This window comes from Schistocerca serialis, chromosome 4 (genome assembly GCF_023864345.2).
Source record: "Schistocerca serialis cubense isolate TAMUIC-IGC-003099 chromosome 4, iqSchSeri2.2, whole genome shotgun sequence".
Classification (NCBI taxonomy): domain Eukaryota; kingdom Metazoa; phylum Arthropoda; class Insecta; order Orthoptera; family Acrididae; genus Schistocerca; species Schistocerca serialis.
The window spans coordinates 738794269-738813478 of NC_064641.1; positions in this window are offsets into that span (position 1 = coordinate 738794269).

Below are 19210 nucleotides of genomic sequence, written 5' to 3' on the forward strand. Positions count from 1 at the left end.
TTCAGTTATTTGTGGCTGAATCGTGTGATCCCTGGGACCATAACCTATAATACTATATAAGAGGTATCAAAAAGTCTATCATTCCCTTTGTGATCTTTCCTTGTTACTCGTAACTATGCATTCTGCATAAAATTAAATTCTGCTTTCTGACTTTTTTATGCTCTTTCATTAGGTCAAGATCTGCTGGGTGGATCCAACTGGATAACTTCTATAGGGAGTCTCGAGACAAACAATCAAAAACTTCTTCATGATGCAGAAGATTGTTCCCGTTCTGCCGAAACTTCGATCAATACTCGAGGAAAAGATTGACAGGGCTGGGGGTATTACATCTCTGTTGTTCATGGGATTCACATGGGAGAAAAGTTCAGGATAACAGGTCTTTACTGCTAGTGTGTGGAGACATTATCGATTTGCGGTCGCCTTTCACTGTAGCAATGAAACATATTAGCGAAGCAGTCACAGAAATATTCCATATGGATGTTGCTTTGATAGACAGTAATGTGATGGATGGTAAATGTTAGCAGAAGTTTGACATTGCCAGTGTTATGGGATGGGGAAACTCCTCTAAAAGATTTATTATTGGAAGTGTTAGATCGAGGAAGGGGTTTGTCCGGGAAGCCCAGCAAAGTCTGGGCAAATCCACAAAAGTTGATTATGAAATGCACTCTGAAAAGTGAAATATGATTCTCCCAAATCTTCATCCAAAGACAGAGATTGGGATGGTCAACGCGCCATACCACAACAGACAGGTAGACAAAACACCCACACGGCAGGATATTGGAAATGCTGCAAAAGGGGTGTGCTGCGTGTAATGAGTGCATGAGCAAGCAAGCTCACTTTAATTCAAGAAAATAGATCTGCTAAAAGAAACATATGTGATTGAAAAATGGCAAAAGAGAAAGGCTACACAGTTTTCCACTTGCAGTCCGTAATTGTAAAGAATTTGAGTGCAGTTGAACTGGCATGGGCAAAAGTAAAACAGTTGTTTAGAGAGTGAAGCATTTCAGGAGACACGTCCAAAGAGAACCTGTTTAAGACTGCAAGTGAATCTCTTCTGCCAACAACTGCTGGCGATTGGGAAGTGCACAGTACAGCAGGAAGATCCAGCAACTGGATGAAGATTACTAGACTCGCGATGCTGTGTCATTGGAATCGTGGAATCACAGTGTATGAAAACATTATGAGTACTGGTAATGCTGAACCCGACTGTAGCAAAAGTAATGCATCCTGTGCAGATGTGGAATTTAATGAGACTGAGTCAGAGTGATTTATGTGTACAGACATTTAATATGTGAATAAATGTTCAAAATTTTACTCATTCTCTTTTTATGGCCAAAATGTTAAGTTTTACTACTGATTCTTTTTAAACCACAATTGTCTATGGGAGCTGATGAATTCATAGCCACAAGTACTATTATTCAACATGAACCTACCGATTTCGATTTCGCGAATCCTGAAAACTTTTACTATGCCGCTGTTTCAGTTTTTCCTTTCGTAGACGCGCAATATGTAGCAGCTGACAGATGTTGCGGCGGAGGCTAATAGATGGCACTGTCAGCGCCGCTTAGAGCACAATTTTTATATGAAGTGTGTTGCCAGCACTGCTTGCTACTTGACGTTAGCGCTGCTTGTTCCCAGTCGGTGGGTGGGGCTTGCTGACTCCACTTTCTCTCAGAATTCGATCTTCTTCTTGTGAACAAACTATACGTAAAATACGAGGGTCACTCCAAAAGAAATGCACACTATTTTTGTAAAAATACAGTTTTCATTCTTCATGTGTGAAAGTTTTATAGTGTGTAGACACATCCTTCCCACTTGTTTTCAAACTTAGTTCAACCTGTTCCCGTGAGTGGCGCCGTCACAGCATGTCTTCAAGAAGGCTGCTACACTTGACTTCGTCAGAAGCAACGTGCTGTCATAAATTCCTGTGTTGTGAAAACGAGGCAGTGGGAAACATCCACAAGAGGTTGAAAAAGGTGTATGGAGATGCTGCTGTCGATCGCAGTACAGTTAGTCGGTGGGCAAGCAGGATACGTGATGAAAGCGGGCACGGTAATACTGAGGACTGTTCTTGCAGCGGCAGGGCTCGGACTGCACACACTCCAGGCAATGTGCGGAGAGTTAACAAATTGGTGACTGCTGACACACGCCTCACAGTGAACGAATTGTCACGCTACGTTGGGATAGGGGGAAGGAAGTGTTTGCAGAATACTGAAAGTGTTGGTATTAAAAAAGGTTTGTGACAGGTGAGTTCCCAGGATGTTGACAGGGCCTCACAAAGAAACAAGAAAAGCGGTATGCAGTGAACTTTTGGAACAGTACAAGAATGGGTGGGGATGAATTTCTTGGAAGAAGTGTGACAGGTGATGAAACATGGCTCCATCATTTTTCACCAGAGACAAAGGGGCAATCAATGAAGTGGCACCATGCAAATTCACCCAAGAAAAAAAAAAATTCAAAACCACACCTTCTGCTGGAAAAGTTATGACTACAGTGTTTTTCGATTCCGAAGGACTCTTGCTTGTGGACATCATGCCAAGTGGAACCAACATAAATTCTGATGCATATGTGACAACACTGAAGAAACTTCAAGCTCGACTGAGTCGTGTTCAACCATATCTGCAAAAGCAGGATGTTTTGCTGTTTCATGACAATGCACGGCCACATGTCAGTCAAAAAACCATGAAAGCGATCACAAAACTCGGATGGACAACACTGAAACACCTGCCTTACAGTCCTGACCTGGCTCCATGTGACTATCATCTCTTTGGGAAACTGAAAGACTCTCTTCGTGGAACAAGGTTTGAAGATGATGACTCCCTTGTGCACGCTGCCAAACATTGACAGATTGGTCCAGAATTTTAGCGCGCGGGTATACAGGCGCTGGTTCCAATATGGCATATGACAGTTGAGAGGGATGGAAATTATGTGGGGAAATGAAAATATTGTTCCCAAAGGATGTATCTTCACACTGTAAAACTTTCAACCATGTAGAATAAAAGATGGATTTTAAAATAAATAGTGTGCATTTCTTTTGGAGTGACCCTCGTACCACGTCACATTTATAAATTTCTGTGGCTCGACAGTCGATACATTTGACAGCGCAATCTAACATTTGACAAGACTATGCATTTGACTGTGTGCTCCATAGCTCGACTGTCACATGCGAAGATCAGTATTCCACAGCAAATCCTATTATTTCCGTAACGGTGTAACTTACTGCCCCAGAGAAAGGCAGTGACTGTCTCTTAAATGAAATTCTTTTAATGTATTTTTCAGCCCTGGATCACAAAAATGATACCAAAGCCAGTTTCCACTTCTTAGCATATCATCATACGATGACCTGTTGAAAATCAGACAAAGGGGGACAATGAAGTACTAGGAAAGCACATTACAAAATCAAATAACGTGTGCCTATACCACTACACGCACATGAATGCATTACATAGCACACACTCATCAAGTACTACTGCATAGGTCAGGAGAGGCACTCACAGTGTAAACATATGTGGACTCTAAAAAACTGGTTCAAATGGCTCTGAGCACTATGGGACTTGAAACATCTGAGGTCATCAGTCCCCTAGAACTTAGCACTACTTAAACCTAACTAACCTAAGGACATAACACACATCCATACCCAAGACAGGATTCGAACATGCGACCATAGAAGTCGCGCGGTTCCGCACTGAAGCGTCTAGAACCGCTCGGCCACCGCGGCCGGCTATCTGGACTCTGATTGGTAGAACTAAAGGTTGCAGTAACAATGTCGTAGGATAAAGTTGATAGAAGTGGATAAAAAATTTCCAGAAAAACTGTGCAATTCATGAGGTTGGTGCCGAACTTCTTTTGATCAATTTGTATTACTGTTTATAGTGATTCAGTTGTGTTTCTCACTGTTGTTTTAGTCTCTACCATTTAACATCTGCACATTATATGCTTCAAAAGTTATTGCAGACAACATTCAGAAACTACTGTGAAATTTTATTGTTGACACGGAAATACAAATGGTTCAAATGGCTCTGAGCACTATGCGACTTAACTTCTGAGGTCATCAGTCGCCTAGAACTTAGAACTAATTAAACCTAACTAACCTAAGGACATCACACACATCCATGCCCGAGGCAGGATTCGAACCCGCGACCGTAGCGGTCGCTCGGCTCCAGACTGTAGCGCCTAGAACCGCACGGCCACTCCGGCCGGCTACGGAAATACATTTGTAATACAAACCTAGTTATAAACATATAAGCAGAACATTAAAATTACTTACCCATAATGTGCTTTAAAGCAATCAAGCCACATGCAGGGTGGTACTATTGGAATATTCGGAAACGGCTGCAGTATCAAGCAGGATACAATCTCTTCATTTTCATTGAACACGGTCATCGGCATGTAAGATCGGTCCCTGCAAAATGCAATGCATAGTTTTAAACGTAAGAAGAAACACAGTACTGTGTTATACAATGTGAGGTTTATAAATGGCTCTGAGCACTATGCGACTTAACTTCTGAGGTCATCAGTCGCCTAGAACTTAGAACTAATTAAACCTAACTAACCTAAGGACATCACACACATCCATGCCCGAGGCAGGATTCGTACCTGCGACCGTAGAGTTCGCTCGGCTCCAGACTGTAGCGCCTAGAACCGCACGGCCACTCCGGCCGGCAAGGTTTATAAGATTGATGAGTTACATAAGTTATGAAATGACAATAAATTCACCTTATGACTGTAGGGATATAATACCCAATATTATTCCACACTCGATTTCATCTCACAAGTCATTTTCATGTGGTTTTGAAGAGTCTTATCACATGTCACAGTCTTAAGTCACACCACAGTATTCCGTGTTATACTGTCATAGTTAATGACTGTATACAGGGTAATCGGACTGCGCTTGTTCTGTGTCCTTGCTCATAACGCAGTACATGGAATTTGCAATTTTGGCTAACGACATGTGCACTGATGCACTGGCCCACCTGAACCTGATTTTTAGACTGGTTTCCGCATTTATATAAGTGTATGCAAGTATTTCCACCATCACCGTCACAGAAGCACAACTAGCAAGTAGTTAAACTACCAATGTCTACAGAACAAAGCTTGCACGCATTTACAGGCAAATACGCACACAGTGCTTCCTGAGCCAAACTGACAACATTTTTTCCCCCACATGCGAATATCATTCGGCGCCCCTCTCTGATCCCGCCATCCTCAGACATAAGGTGTCTTTCCTTGGGCTCTTGAAGAGACCTTTAAAAATAAATTTGAAAAAAAAATGGTTCAAATGGCTCTGAGCACTATGGGACTCAACTGCTGTGGTCATCAGTCCCCTAAAACTTAGAACTACTTAAACCTAACTAACCTAAATACATCACACACATTCATGCCCGAGGCAGGATTCGAACCTGCGACCGTAGCGGTCGCGCGGTTCCAGACTGTAGCGCCTAGAAGTGCTCGGCCACCCCGGTCGGCTAAATCTTATTCCAAAGTTAAATATTAAGAGAAGAAATGATTAATTTCCACTTTGGGTATTTTCTTAGATCTCTGAAAGGTTTAAATAAAAAAGTTTTGTTATTATGTATTCAAGATGGATTACAGCTAATAGCAGAAATTTTCACTGTAAACATATACAATAAGTGGTGCAGGAGCGTTCTACAGTTGGAGTCACAAACGGACAGCAGTTAGTTTAGGTTGGTTTTGTCAGGGCCCACGAGAAATACGGGCCCTGCGACGAACTTGTGATGTTGTAATGGTCAGCTTGTCTGCCATACTTCGTGGGGCCATGGGAAATCAATATGTAATTGAGAAGGTATCCACTGAAGGTCTTCACTTTTTCATGTGCCATCAAGAGCTTACATACATTTAAACGCACACTTAAAAATTATTAAACTTGTTTTGAATTTTCAACGTCTCGCGGCATAATGAATAGTCCATTAAATTTCGGGCATGCAGCCGCGCAAATAAAATTTCCTCCACTGATATTTCGGCCGCGTATCGTCCGGCCATCCTCCGAGTCACAAAACAAGACAAGATGCCAAGCGCGGCCTTATATGCTCCACCATGGCGGTACTGCGCATGCGGGTCACAGATGCTGGTCGGCGGCAGAGAACTACGCTTACACATGCGCTTATTGATGTCTGATCGGCGGCGGTGACACCATGACAACTTCTCTGCAGTTTAATTACCCCAAGAGCCGGATTCCATGCTCTGTCCAAATTAAAACCATTATCTCTATTTATTAAATTATTAGCTAATCTAATTTCTATAAAACAGATTCCCAAAAATAAGAGGTGGATGTTAAAATCTTCACATCACTGAATTCATGGAATGCCCTGTATCAATACAATGTTCGGCCACAGCTGACTTGTCTGGCTGTAATAAGTGTGAATATCTTCGATGCTCCACACACCTCTCATGAACGGTGCGTGTTGTTTGACCTATGTACGACTTCTCACAATTTCCGCAAGGAATCTGATACACACCCGCTTTACGAAGCTGTAAATCGTCCTTCACAAAGCCGAGTAAAGCTGCAATCTTTGTGGGGCGCCGGGATATCACCTTGAACACATTGTTTCTCAAGAATACGGCGCATCTTCGAGGAAAGAGCACCCACATAGGCAAAAACGCATTAGATCTGAAGGAATTACTATCTTCTCCCCCATCACATACCTGCATTTTAGGTTTTGCATCGAATGCTCTACGAATCTGTTGCGGAGAAAATCCATTCGATTTAAAAATGCTCCTGAGGTATGTGAGCTCTTCTTGCAAATTGTCTTTATCAGATATACAGTGCGCCTGATGCACTAAGGTCTTAAGAACACCTATGGTCTGAGAACGGTGATGGCAGCTACTGGCATGAAGATATAGATTTGTGTGTGTTGGTTTCCGATATGCGGCATGTCCTGATGTGCCATCACCTTTACGCGGACGACAACATCCAAAAAGGGGAGGCAGCCGTCTTTTTCTATTTCCATAGTAAATTCAATGCTAGCATGGATGGAATTCAAATGCTCAAGAAATCGATGTAATTCATCCATCCCATGGGGCCATACCATGAATGTGTCGTCCACGTACCTCCAGAAGACCGTTAGTTTAAACACACGCTTATTACAGCCAGACAAGTCAGCTGTGGCCGAACATTGTATTGATACAGGGCATTCCATGAATTACAGTGATGTGAAGATTTTAACATCCACCTTTGCTTTTTGGGAATCTGTTTTCAAGGAAGCTATAGAGATTAGATTAGCCAATAATTTAATAAATAGAGATAATGGTTTTAATTTGGACAGAGCATGGAATCCGGCTCTTGGGGTAATTAAACTGCAGAGAAGTCGGCATGGTGTCACCGCCGCCGATCATACATCAATAAGCGAATCGAATGTCTGTACGCCTTCGACACAGGCGGCGCATGTGTAATTTCTCTGCCGCCGACCAGCATCTGTAACCCGCATGCGCAGTACCGCCACGGTGGAGCATATAAGGCCGCGCTTGGCATCTTGTCGTCAGTGTTGTTACTCACTGTGAGGGTGGCCGAACGATACGCGGCCGAAATATCAGTGGAGGAAGTTTTATTTGCGCGGTTGCATGCCCGAAATTTAATGGACTATTATTAAACTTCTTTGAAATAATTACTCACTCCTCACCTGGGATGGCTGCTGGCATGCTTTAAGCTCTGCAGTGTCAAGCGGCATGACCTGTCTTCCTCGTGGAGCCAGGTTTGGTGCACCTACAACAAGCGCTCTACATCTACACTCCTGGAAATTGAAATAAGAACACCGTGAATTCATTGTCACATCTGTTCATTAATATTGCATTATGTAGGGTTGTCCGGATGCTTCTGGTCAGATTATATACACTCCTGGAAATTGAAATAAGAACACCGTGAATTCATTGTCCCAGGAAGGGGAAACTTTATTGACACATTCCTGGGGTCAGATACATCACATGATCACACTGACAGAAACACAGGCACATAGACACAGGCAACAGAGCATGCACAATGTCGGCACTAGTACAGTGTACATCCACCTTTCGCAGCAATGCAGGCTGCTATTCTCCCATGGAGAAGATCGTAGAGATGCTGGATGTAGTCCTGTGGAACGGCCTGCCATGCCATTTCCACCTGGCGCCACAGTTGGACCAGCGTTCGTGCTGGACGTGCAGACCGCGTGAGACGACGCTTCATCCAGTCCCAAACATGCTCATTGGGGGACAGATCCGGAGATCTTGCTGGCCAGGGTAGTTGACTTACACCTTCTAGAGCACGTTGGGTGGCACGGGATACATGCGGACGTGCATTGTCCTGTTGGAACAGCAAGTTCCCTTGCCGGTCTAGGAATGGTAGAACGATGGGTTCGATGACGGTTTGGATGTACCGTGCACTATTCAGTGTCCCCTCGACGATCACCAGTGGTGTACGGCCAGTGTAGGAGATCGCTCCCCACACCATGATGCCGGGTGTTGGCCCTGTGTGCCTCGGTCGTATGCAGTCCTGATTGTGGCGCTCACCTGCACGGCGCCAAACACGCATACGACCATCATTGGCACCAAGGCAGAAGCGACTCTCATCGCTGAAGACGACACGTCTCCATTCGTCCCTCCATTCACGCCTGTCGCGACACCACAGGAGGCGGGCTGTACGATGTTGGGGCGTGAGCGGAAGACGGCCTAACGGTGTGCGGGACCGTAGCCCAGCTTCATGGAGACGGTTGCGAATGGTCCTCGCCGATACCCCAGGAGCAACAGTGTCCCTAATTTGCTGGGATGTGGCGGTGCGGTCCCCTACGGCACTGCGTATGATCCTACGGTCTTGGCGTGCATCCGTGCGTCGCTGCGGTCCGGTCCCAGGTCGACGGGCACGTGCACCTTCCGCCGACCACTGGCGACAACATCGATGTACTGTGGAGACCTCACGCCCCACGTGTTGAGCAATTCGGCGGTACGTCCACCCGGCCTCCCGCATGCCCACTATACGCCCTCGCTCAAAGTCCGTCAACTGCACATACGGTTCACGTCCACGCTGTCGCGGCATGCTACCAGTGTTAAAGACTGCGATGGAGCTCCGTATGCCACGGCAAACTGGCTGACACTGACGGCGGCGGTGCACAAATGCTGCGCAGCTAGCGCCATTCGACGGCCAACAACGCGGTTCCTGGTGTGTCCGCTGTGCCGTGCGTGTGATCATTGCTTGTACAGCCCTCTCGCAGTGTCCGGAGCAAGTATGGTGGGTCTGACACACCGGTGTCAATGTGTTCTTTTTTCCATTTCCAGGAGTGTACATCTACATGGTTACTCTGCAATTCACACTTAAGTGCCTGGCAGAGGGTTCATCGAACCATTTTCACACTACTTCTCTACCATTCCACTCTCGAACGGCGCGTGGGAAAAAGGAACACCTAAATCTTTCCGTTCGAGCTCTGATTTCTCTTATTTTGTTATGATGATCATTTCTCCCTACGTAGGTGGGTGTAAACAAAATATTTTCGCACTCGGAAGAGAAAGTTGGCGACTGAAATTTCGTAAATAGATCTCGCCGCAAAGAAAACCGCCTTTGTTTCGGTGACTGCCGCCCCAACTCGCACATCATATCCGTAACACTCACCCCTATTGCGTGATAACAAGAAACGAGCTGCCCTTCTTTGTAGTTTTTCGATGTCCTCCGTCAATCTCACCTGGTAAGGATCCCACACCACGCAGCAGTATTCCAGCAGAGGACGGACAAGTGTAATGTAGGCTGTCTCTTTAGTGAATTGTCGCATATTCTAAGTGTTCTGCCAACAAAGCGCAGTCTTCGATTCGCCTTCCCCACAATATTATCTACGTGGTCTTTCCAATTTAAGTTGCTCGTAATTGTAAATCCTAGGTATTTAGTCGAAATGAGAGCCCTTAGATTTGTGTGATTTAACGTATACCCAAAATTTATTGGATTTCTTTTAGTACTCACGTGGATGACCTCGCACTTTTCTTTGTTTATTGCCAATTACCACTTATCGCACCATACAGAAATTCTCTCTAGATCATTTTGTAATTGGAATTGATCGTCTGATTTTACTAGACGATAAATTACATCGTCATCTGCAAACAATCTAAGGGGGCTGCTCAGATTATCACCTAGATCATTTATGTAAATCAGGAACAGCAGAGGACCTATGACACTACTTTGCAGAACGCCAGATATCACTTCTTTTCTACTCGATGATTTACTGTCCATCACTACGAACTGTGGTCTCTCTGAGAAGAAATCACGAATCCAGTTACACAACTGAGACGATACTCCATATGCACACAATTTGATTAATAGTCGTTTGTGAGGAGCGATATCAAAAACCTTCTGGAAATCTAGGAATCTGGAATCGATCTGAGATCCCTTGTCGACAGCACTCATTACTTCATGGGAATTAAGAGCTATCTGCGTTGCACAAGAACGATATTTTCTGAATCCGTGTTAGTTATGCATCAATAAGTCATTTTCTTCAAGGTGATTCATAATGTTCGAGTACAGTATATGCTCCAAAATCCTACTGCAAATTGAAGTCAGTGATACGGGTCTGTAATTCAATTGGTTACTCCTATTTCTTTTCTTGAATATTGGTGTGACCTGTGCTACTTTCCAGTCTTTAGGAACAGACCTTTCGTCAAGTAAGCAGATGTATATGATTGCTAAGAAAGGCGCTATTGTGTCTGCATACTCTGAAAGGAACCTATTTGGTATACCATCTGGACCGGAAGACTTGCCTTTCTTAAGTGATTCGAGTTGTTTCGCAACACTAAGATATCTATTTTTATGCCACTCATGCTAACAGCTGTTCTGGTTAAGAATTCTGGAATGTTTATTTCGTCTTCTTTCGTGAAGGAAGTACGGAAAACAACAGCCAATGAGCATTCTCTAGTGTTCTGAGCGCTCTGCCGTGAAATTCGTAGCCATTGCGAGTTATTCAGTAAATTTTTATTAAATTTTTTGAGTAGTCGTCACTGATGGTAGTGGTAAGCGACAAACTCTACATAAGCTATTGAGAGACATTATTTGTAGGATATACGCTTTCTTGAAGCGCAAAGAAAGTGTGTGTGTGTGCGTAATGGACCTATCGCATGGAACTGGCAACACTGTAATTCCCATTCTTGCCTCGACCTATTCGAACCGCAATCGTTTGTGTATCGCACTACAGTAAACATGGGTCCGCTGAGAATTCGTTTGCGAGGTAATTGTGAAATTATGGTTATGCGCCGCCACTCACTTCAGTGTGGAATAGTGTTCTATTTAGTATAATGATATCTGAAATGCAAACTTTTGGATTAAGTCCCTATCTAATTGGGCTGAAATTTCTTTCATGGCCTACCTTAACTGGTGTAACGTTAGAGCATCTGGTAGGTACATGATAGGAGATTAGGCACATTGTGCTGCTGATGTGGAACAACATGTAACACACAAATACTGTACAACATGGACAGATCAAGCAGGCCTGTACCTTGGCCTGCAAGATCACACGACCTCAGTCCTGTGGATTTTCCTGCCTGTCATCTCAGAAGTGAAGTGTACAGCACTCCCATTGATACTAATGAAGCACTGGAGAAGCGACTTCTACTGCCTTGCAAAGATTCACGATAAACTCACTGCAGGGATGGGAGTAGTAGTGTGTCCAAATGTGAGGACAACATATGAAACACTTGTATAACAAGTACAAGTGTACTGTAAATTGTGACGTGTTATGCTGTATTGTATTTCTTAGGAAACAGGCCTTGGGCGAAATTTGAGCCCAAATAGATTAAGACTTAATCCAAAAGCAACATTTTAGATAAATTGTATTAACAAGGTCAGTACTGTTTATTGAAATCAGGGGTGAATCGTAGCTACCAATTCACAATTATCTCGCAAAAGGTCCCTGTTTACTGGTACGTTTTTGCTTCTACAACTATTATAGAGTAAGTTTCCGTTACTATTTTTTTAAAGCTGGATACCAATTTTGCACATGGGTGCCTCTGGCTTATGCTTGTGTTGCATGGACCGTAAACTGACCCCGACTATTCTCCCTTACGGTAAGTGATTTATGAGTTACAAGAATGGCACCCGACCACAGTAGAAACGTCAAATTATGACATAGGTGATTCTCCACCGTTTATGGGCTGCGCATTGTTGAATCACGGATTAATGTAAAAGGAGTGGTTTAATTTTGTGTAGAATTTAACGTCCGAACTATAGAGACATGCACTGATGAACAAAAACATTTTGATCACTGCCCACCAAGAGATGGAATGTCGCCTGGTTGCGTTATAGGAATGTAATGTGGTAAGAAAAGTATGCATGCAGAGCAGAGACAAATAGGGTATAGTTTTAGTGACGATACAGGCCGCAAATGGTAAAACCCACTGACATAAGCAGCTTTGAAGAAAGTTAGATTATTATGACGTGGCACCTGGGAATGAGCATCTTGGATATTGAGAAGCTGGTCTGCTGTTGGAGTGCTGCTGTCATGAGGATCTACAGAAAGTGGTTGCAGGGCAGTGAAAAGATGAGAAGGCAATAAAGAGTTGGATGACAAGCGCCTAATCACAGAATGTTGGAGTAAAAGGCCTTCCCACAATGTAAAGCATGTTAGGCAGTGATCTGTGGAAGATCTGGTGACAGAGTAGAATGTTGATGCAAGCACAAGTGTTTCGGAGCACATTTCTGAACGTGGGAGTCCACCACAGACGATCCCCACATGTTCCCATGTTGATCCTAAGCTATGGCCCATCATATTGTTGCAGAATAAAGCGCGTAGCGCAGTCGCCCGAGTGTAGTGACTACACTCCTGGAAATTGAAATAAGAACACCGTGAATTCATTGTCCCAGGAAGGGGAAACTTTATTGACACATTCCTGGGGTCAGATGCATCACATGATCACACTGACAGAACCACAGGCACATAGACACAGGCAACAGAGCATGCACAATGTCGGCACTAGTACAGTGGATATCCACCTTTCGCAGCAATGCAGGCTGCTATTCTCCCATGGAGACGATCGTAGAGATGCTGGATGTAGTCCTGTGGAACGGCTTGCCATGCCATTTCCACCTGGCGCCTCAGTTGGACCAGTGTTCGTGCTGGACGTGCAGACCGCGTGAGACGACGCTTCATCCAGTCCCAAACATGCTCAATGGGGGACAGATCCGGAGATCTTGCTGGCCAGGGTAGTTGACTTACATCTTCTAGAGCACGTTAGGTGGCACGAGATACATGCGGACGTGCATTGTCCTGTTGGAACAGCAAGTTCCCTTGCCGGTCTAGGAATGGTAGAACGGTGGGTTCGATGACGGTTTGGATGTACCGTGCACTATTCAGTGTCCCCTCGACGATCACCAGTGGTGTACGGCCAGTGTAGGAGATCGCTCCCCACACCATGATGCCGGGTGTTGGCCCTGTGTGCCTCTGTCGTATGCAGTCCTGATTGTGGCGCTCACCTGCACGGCGCCAAACACGCATACGACCATCATTGGCACCAAGGCAGAAGCGACTCTCATCGCTGAAGACGACACGTCTCCATTCGTCCCTCCATTCACGCCTGTCGCGACACCACTGGAGGCGGGCTGCACGATGTTGGGGCGTGAGCGGAAGACGGCCTAACGGTGTGCGGGACCGTAGCCCAGCTTCATGGAGACGGTTGCGAATGGTCCCCGCCGATACCCCAGGAGCAACAGTGTCCCTAATTTGCTGGGAAGTGGCGGTGCGGTCCCCTACGGCACTGCGTAGGATCCTACGGTCTTGGCGTGCATCCGTGCGTCGCTGCGGTCCGATCCCAGGTCGACGGGCACGTGCACCTTCCGCCAACCACTGGCGACAACATCGATGTACTGTGGAGACCTCACGCCCCACGTGTTGAGCAATTCGGCGGTACGTCCACCCGGCCTCCCGCATGCCCACTATACGCCCTCGCTCAAAGTCCGTCAACTGCACATACGGTTCACGTCCACGCTGTCGCGGCATGCTACCAGTGTTAAAGACTGCGATGGAGCTCCGTATGCCACGGCAAACTGGCTGACACTGACGGCGGCGGCGCACAAATGCTGCGCAGCTAGCGCCATTCGACGGCCAACACCGCGGATCCTGGTGTGTCCGCTGTGCCGTGCGTGTGATCATTGCTTTTACAGCCCTCTCGCAGTGTCCGGAGCAAGTATGGTGGGTCTGACACACCGGTGTCAATGTGTTCTTTTTTCCATTTCCAGGAGTGTATATTACTAGATTGTTGCCTATAGGGTCGTGAGTTCAATACTCACCCGTAATGAAAAATTTTAATTTTTATATTCGGTTCGAGTACATTCTAGAACTATCCACAAATGGCAAGAATCATTGTACTGGAATGTTCTGTAGCTGTATATATACCGAATGTGTTCTGACTGGAGGCAGTTCGCTCCGTGCTCTTGTATGTTCAAGTGCTGAATAAACCTTCGTTAAGTGAAGGCAGTGTTCGTCTTTCACCTACTTACACCTTCCTCTACGTGACATTATTCTGGTAGAGGCGCTGGGTATTGAAACTTGTGATACCGCACATCATCGACGACACAGTGGCTCCCATCAGCCCACGACAGAGCCGCCGTTTACGTGGCGAGAAACCCCAGTTCGAGCCATATTCAGCAGATCGCAATCTATCGGAGACAGAAGAAGAAGAGGACGTCACGATGACAGCAACTGTGTGCCACCACATGAGACATCCTTCCGGGTTCTCTGGTGACGATGGCCAAGATCCAAACAAGTGGCTGAAGGTATATGAGCGTATAGCCAAATTTAACAAATGGGATGACACCGTGTGTTTGCCTAACGTATTTTTCTACTTGGAGGGCACTGCCAAGCAATTGTGTGGGAACAACGAGGAGAAGTTCACAAGCTGGGATGTGTCCCAGGCGGAACTGCGCAAGTATGTCGGCGACACACGACAGAAGTGCAAGGCTGAAGATAAAGTGCAGGTCACAGTATCCAGGAGAAACGACAGCACCCTACATTCAAGACGTCTTGGAGCTGTGTAAAGTAGTGGATCCTAGAATTAAGGAGGAAGATAAGGTTGCACATCTCATGAAGGGTGTAGCTGAGGACATGTATCAAGCCCTTCTTCTGAAGAAAGTTTCGACAGCAGGCGACTTCATAAATTGGTGCCAGTACATCGAGACAAGCATCAAAAAAGAATTACACGCAAGAAGTTTTAACAGCTTGCCAACATCGTATCGATGTCTGTGATGGAGGAAGAAACTGATTTCACAAGTGTTCTTCGTCAGATAGTGAGAGAGGAAGTTCTGAAGGCACTTGGATTGCACGGCGAGCAGAAAACCGAGACGCTTGAAGAGGTCATAAGGGAGGAAGTGGAACAGACATTGAACCCAATCTCTCGTCCTTCATTTCCCTTTAAAACGGTAAAAAAGTCGAGACCCAGGCGAAGTTATGTTCCTACAATGCCGCATGAGGAACCTGTTCGGGCACCAAGGAATACTGACGAATGGAGGACCGAGGATAACCAACCAGTATGTTTCCACTGCGGACGACCAGGACATGTGGTGCGCTATTGTCGAGAGAGGCAGCGGATATTTGATGATGCCCGCGCCAGAAGACAGCAGATCGATCGTAGCCGACACCAATTCCTGGACGACGAAGATGAACAAGAAAATGTGGGTGCAGGACGACGTAGGTCACCATCGCCGCAAGGTAGCCGCTGGAGAGGACGCTCCACAACGCGCAGATCAAGGTCTCCGTCGTCGTTTAGAAGCTCCAGCCGATCACCTAGTCGCCGCAACCCGAAAAATAAAGGGTGCAACCTTCCTTGGAGGTGAGGCCGGCGAAGAGAAAAATCCTCCTCCGTCGATCACTACAAAAATAACAGAAAACTACGTCGATATTCTCATGGATGGCCGACCAGCCCACGTCATTTCGGAGAAGTACCGTCGCCAGTTGCAGAAAACCGTATTCGTCGACAGCAAAACATCTCTGCTAAAGGTGGCTAATGGGGAATATGTATAACCTACAGGAATATGTGTCATTCGTATGGGTAAAAGTGGCCATACACAGCCCTTAGAATTCATCGTCTTTCAAGAGTGTAGTCATGACGTCATTCTCGGATGGGACTTTTTGAAAGCTTCTCAAGCAATTATAGATTGTGGTCGCTCGAAGATTACGCTAGACGAGATGAGATACTGTGGACAGGAAGATACGCATCCACATGTGTGGAGACTATGTGTGCTGGATGAAGTGATCATTCCTGATGTTAGCGCTCGAAAGGTAGCTGTCATGTGTCATTCTATGCATGGATCTTGTAGTGGAATGTTAGAGAAGCATACCACTGAAGAATAACTTGGTCATCCCAGCTTCTGTCGTCTCGTTTAAGAACGGATTCAGTGAACTGTGGATAGCTAACTGTCGCTGAGAAACGCAGATCCTTCCAAGACACATGTGCGTAGTAAATGCTGAGCCGTTAATTGCAGAACAGCTGAGCGTCATAGAAACCTCCCATGCCGAGTCTGTGGGCGAAATTTGCGCTACCACTACGAGACAAGATCTTCGAGCTCGACTATCACCAGATCTCACTAAGGAACAACAGAAGAAGCTACTTGCCATTCTTCAAGAGTTCTCTGCATGCTTCAATCCACAGATGAAGAGCAAATTAGACAAATCGACGGTGAAGCACCGGATTAGCACTGGAGACCATCAACCAATACGCCAGAGAGCATACGAGTGTCAGCAACGGAACATCGAATAATTCGCGAAGAGGTAGAGAAAATGATGAAGAATGACATTATTCAGCCTTCACAGAGCCCATGGTCGTCACCAATGGTCCCTGTCAGGAAGAAGGATGGCAGCTGGCGCTTTTGTATTGAGTACAGGAAGCTTAATAAGATAACTAAAAAGGACATTTACCCTCTTCTACGAATTGATGATACACTGGATTGTCTGAAGGGGGCTAAGTTTTTCTCAACCATGAACATGTACTCGGGATACTGGCAAATCGAAGTAGATGAGGCTGATCGTGAGAAAACTGCATTCATCACCCATGAGGGCCTGTATGAGTTTAAGGTAATGCCGTTTGGTTTGTGTAATGCACCAGCAACTTTTGAACGAATGATATATAATTATTTACGGCACCTGAAGTGGATGATGTGTCTTTGTTATTAGATGACATTATAGTGTTGTCAGAGACATTTGATGAACGTATAGAAAGAATGAGGGCCGTTCTTAAGTGTCTCCAACAAGGGAGACTGAAACTTAATCCAAGAAAGTGTCTCTTTGGAGCAAAGGAAATCAAAATACTTGGACACCTTGTGTCAAACTAATGTGTGCGGCCAGACCCAGAAAAGGTGAGAGCTATAACGGAATTTCCTATTCCTAAAAGTATAAGAGATATGAGAAGCTTCCTCGGATTGTGTTCTTATTACCATCGTTTTATCAAATACTTTTGTATCAGAGATAGGCCACTCCAAGAGTTGTTAAAAGCCGATGCTAAATTTATCTGGTGTGGTGCTCAACAAGATTCTTTGTATGTTCTGTGAAAAGCTCTCACGACTGACCATGTACTTGGTCTGTACGATGAGAGAGCACCTACAGAACTACACACAGATGCCAGTGGGTATGGGATCGGTGCTGTTCTGGTGCAGATTTCGGATGGAAAAGAGAAGGTTGTAGCCTATGCTTCTAGGACACTTACAAAAGCCGAGAGAAACTACTCAACTACAGAAAGAGAATGTCTTGCTGTGATATGGGCCATGTGCAAAATTCGACAGTATCTCTGCGGAAGGCCATTCATAGTTGTTACAGACCATCATTCACTTTGTTGGTTGACAGGTCTCAAGGATCCAACAGGACGACTCGCCAGGTGGGCATTACGTCTTCAAGAGTTTGACATTACCAATGTGCACAAAAGTGGAAGAAAACACCAAGATGCCGACTGTCTCTCAAGAAACCCTGTGCAAGACCTTTAAGACTTTGATGAAGCTAGTGACTGTCTCGCTGCACTCCAGGATCTCTCTGCTGAGCAGAAGGACGCCAAGATATCTCAAATTATGCTTGCCTTAAAGTGGTCAGAGGATGTGAAAGGACAATTTAAGGTAGTAAATGGATTACTTTGCAAGAAAAACTTTGATCCTTTTGGAAAGAGGTGGCTACCAGTGATTCCTAAGCACATGCGCTTAGATGCTCTAAAGAAATTCCATGACACACCTGAGGCCGTACATTTAGGATTTATTAAGACATATGATAGGATCCGCAAGAGATTTTTCTGGGCGGGTTTATTTAGGAGTGTCCGTCAGTATGTGTCGCACTGTCAAGAGTGCCAGAGGAGAAAGCCAGTTCCTCAGAAACCACCTGGCCGACTCATACCAATTCCACCAGCGAAACGCCTTTCCAGCGTGTTGGGATTGACCTCCTCGGACGATTTCCAACGTCTGCTAGTGGCAATAGATGGATTATTGTTTGCACTGATTATCTAACACGATATGCCATTACAAAAGCCGTGAAAACAGCCGAAGCATTCGAGGTAGCCAAATTCATCGTAGAAGACATTGTATTAACACACGGTTCCCCAAGGTCGTTAATTAAGGATCGAGGGAAAGTTTTTCAATCGAATCTTGTGACAGGGATAAACCGTCGGTGAAACATTACTCATCACATGACGACTGCCTGCCATCCGCAAACTAACGGGCTTACTGAACGCCTTAATAAGACCTTGGCCGACATGCTATCAATGTTCGTCAATGTTGAGCAGAGCAACTGGGATGAGGTGCTACCTTTCGTGACATTTGCCTACAACACCGCCAAACAAGACACCACAGAATTTACGCCATTTTTCCTGGTACGTGGGCGGTGAGGCGACGATGACGATGGATACTGTGTTTCCGTTACATCCTGATGACGTGGACGACGACTACATCGGCCAGGTGTTAACCAGAGCTGAGGAAGCTCGGCAGTTAGCTCGACTCCGCACGCTGCAGGCTCAAGAAAACGATCGCCGAAGGTATGAGGGGAGCCACCACCCTGTTGTCTGCCAGCCTGGTGACCTCGTCTTGATCTTCACTCCTGTTCGGAAGGTTGGTCTCTCTGAGAAGTTCCTCAGGCGCTACTTTGGACCGTATAAGGTTGTAAGACAGTTGTCTGAAATTACTTACGAAGTTGAAGAATTCGACACCGACAAAAGACGGCGAAAGATCAGATATACTGTCCACGTCCTTCGAATGAAGCCCTATAAGGATCCTGCAACCCAGGGCAAA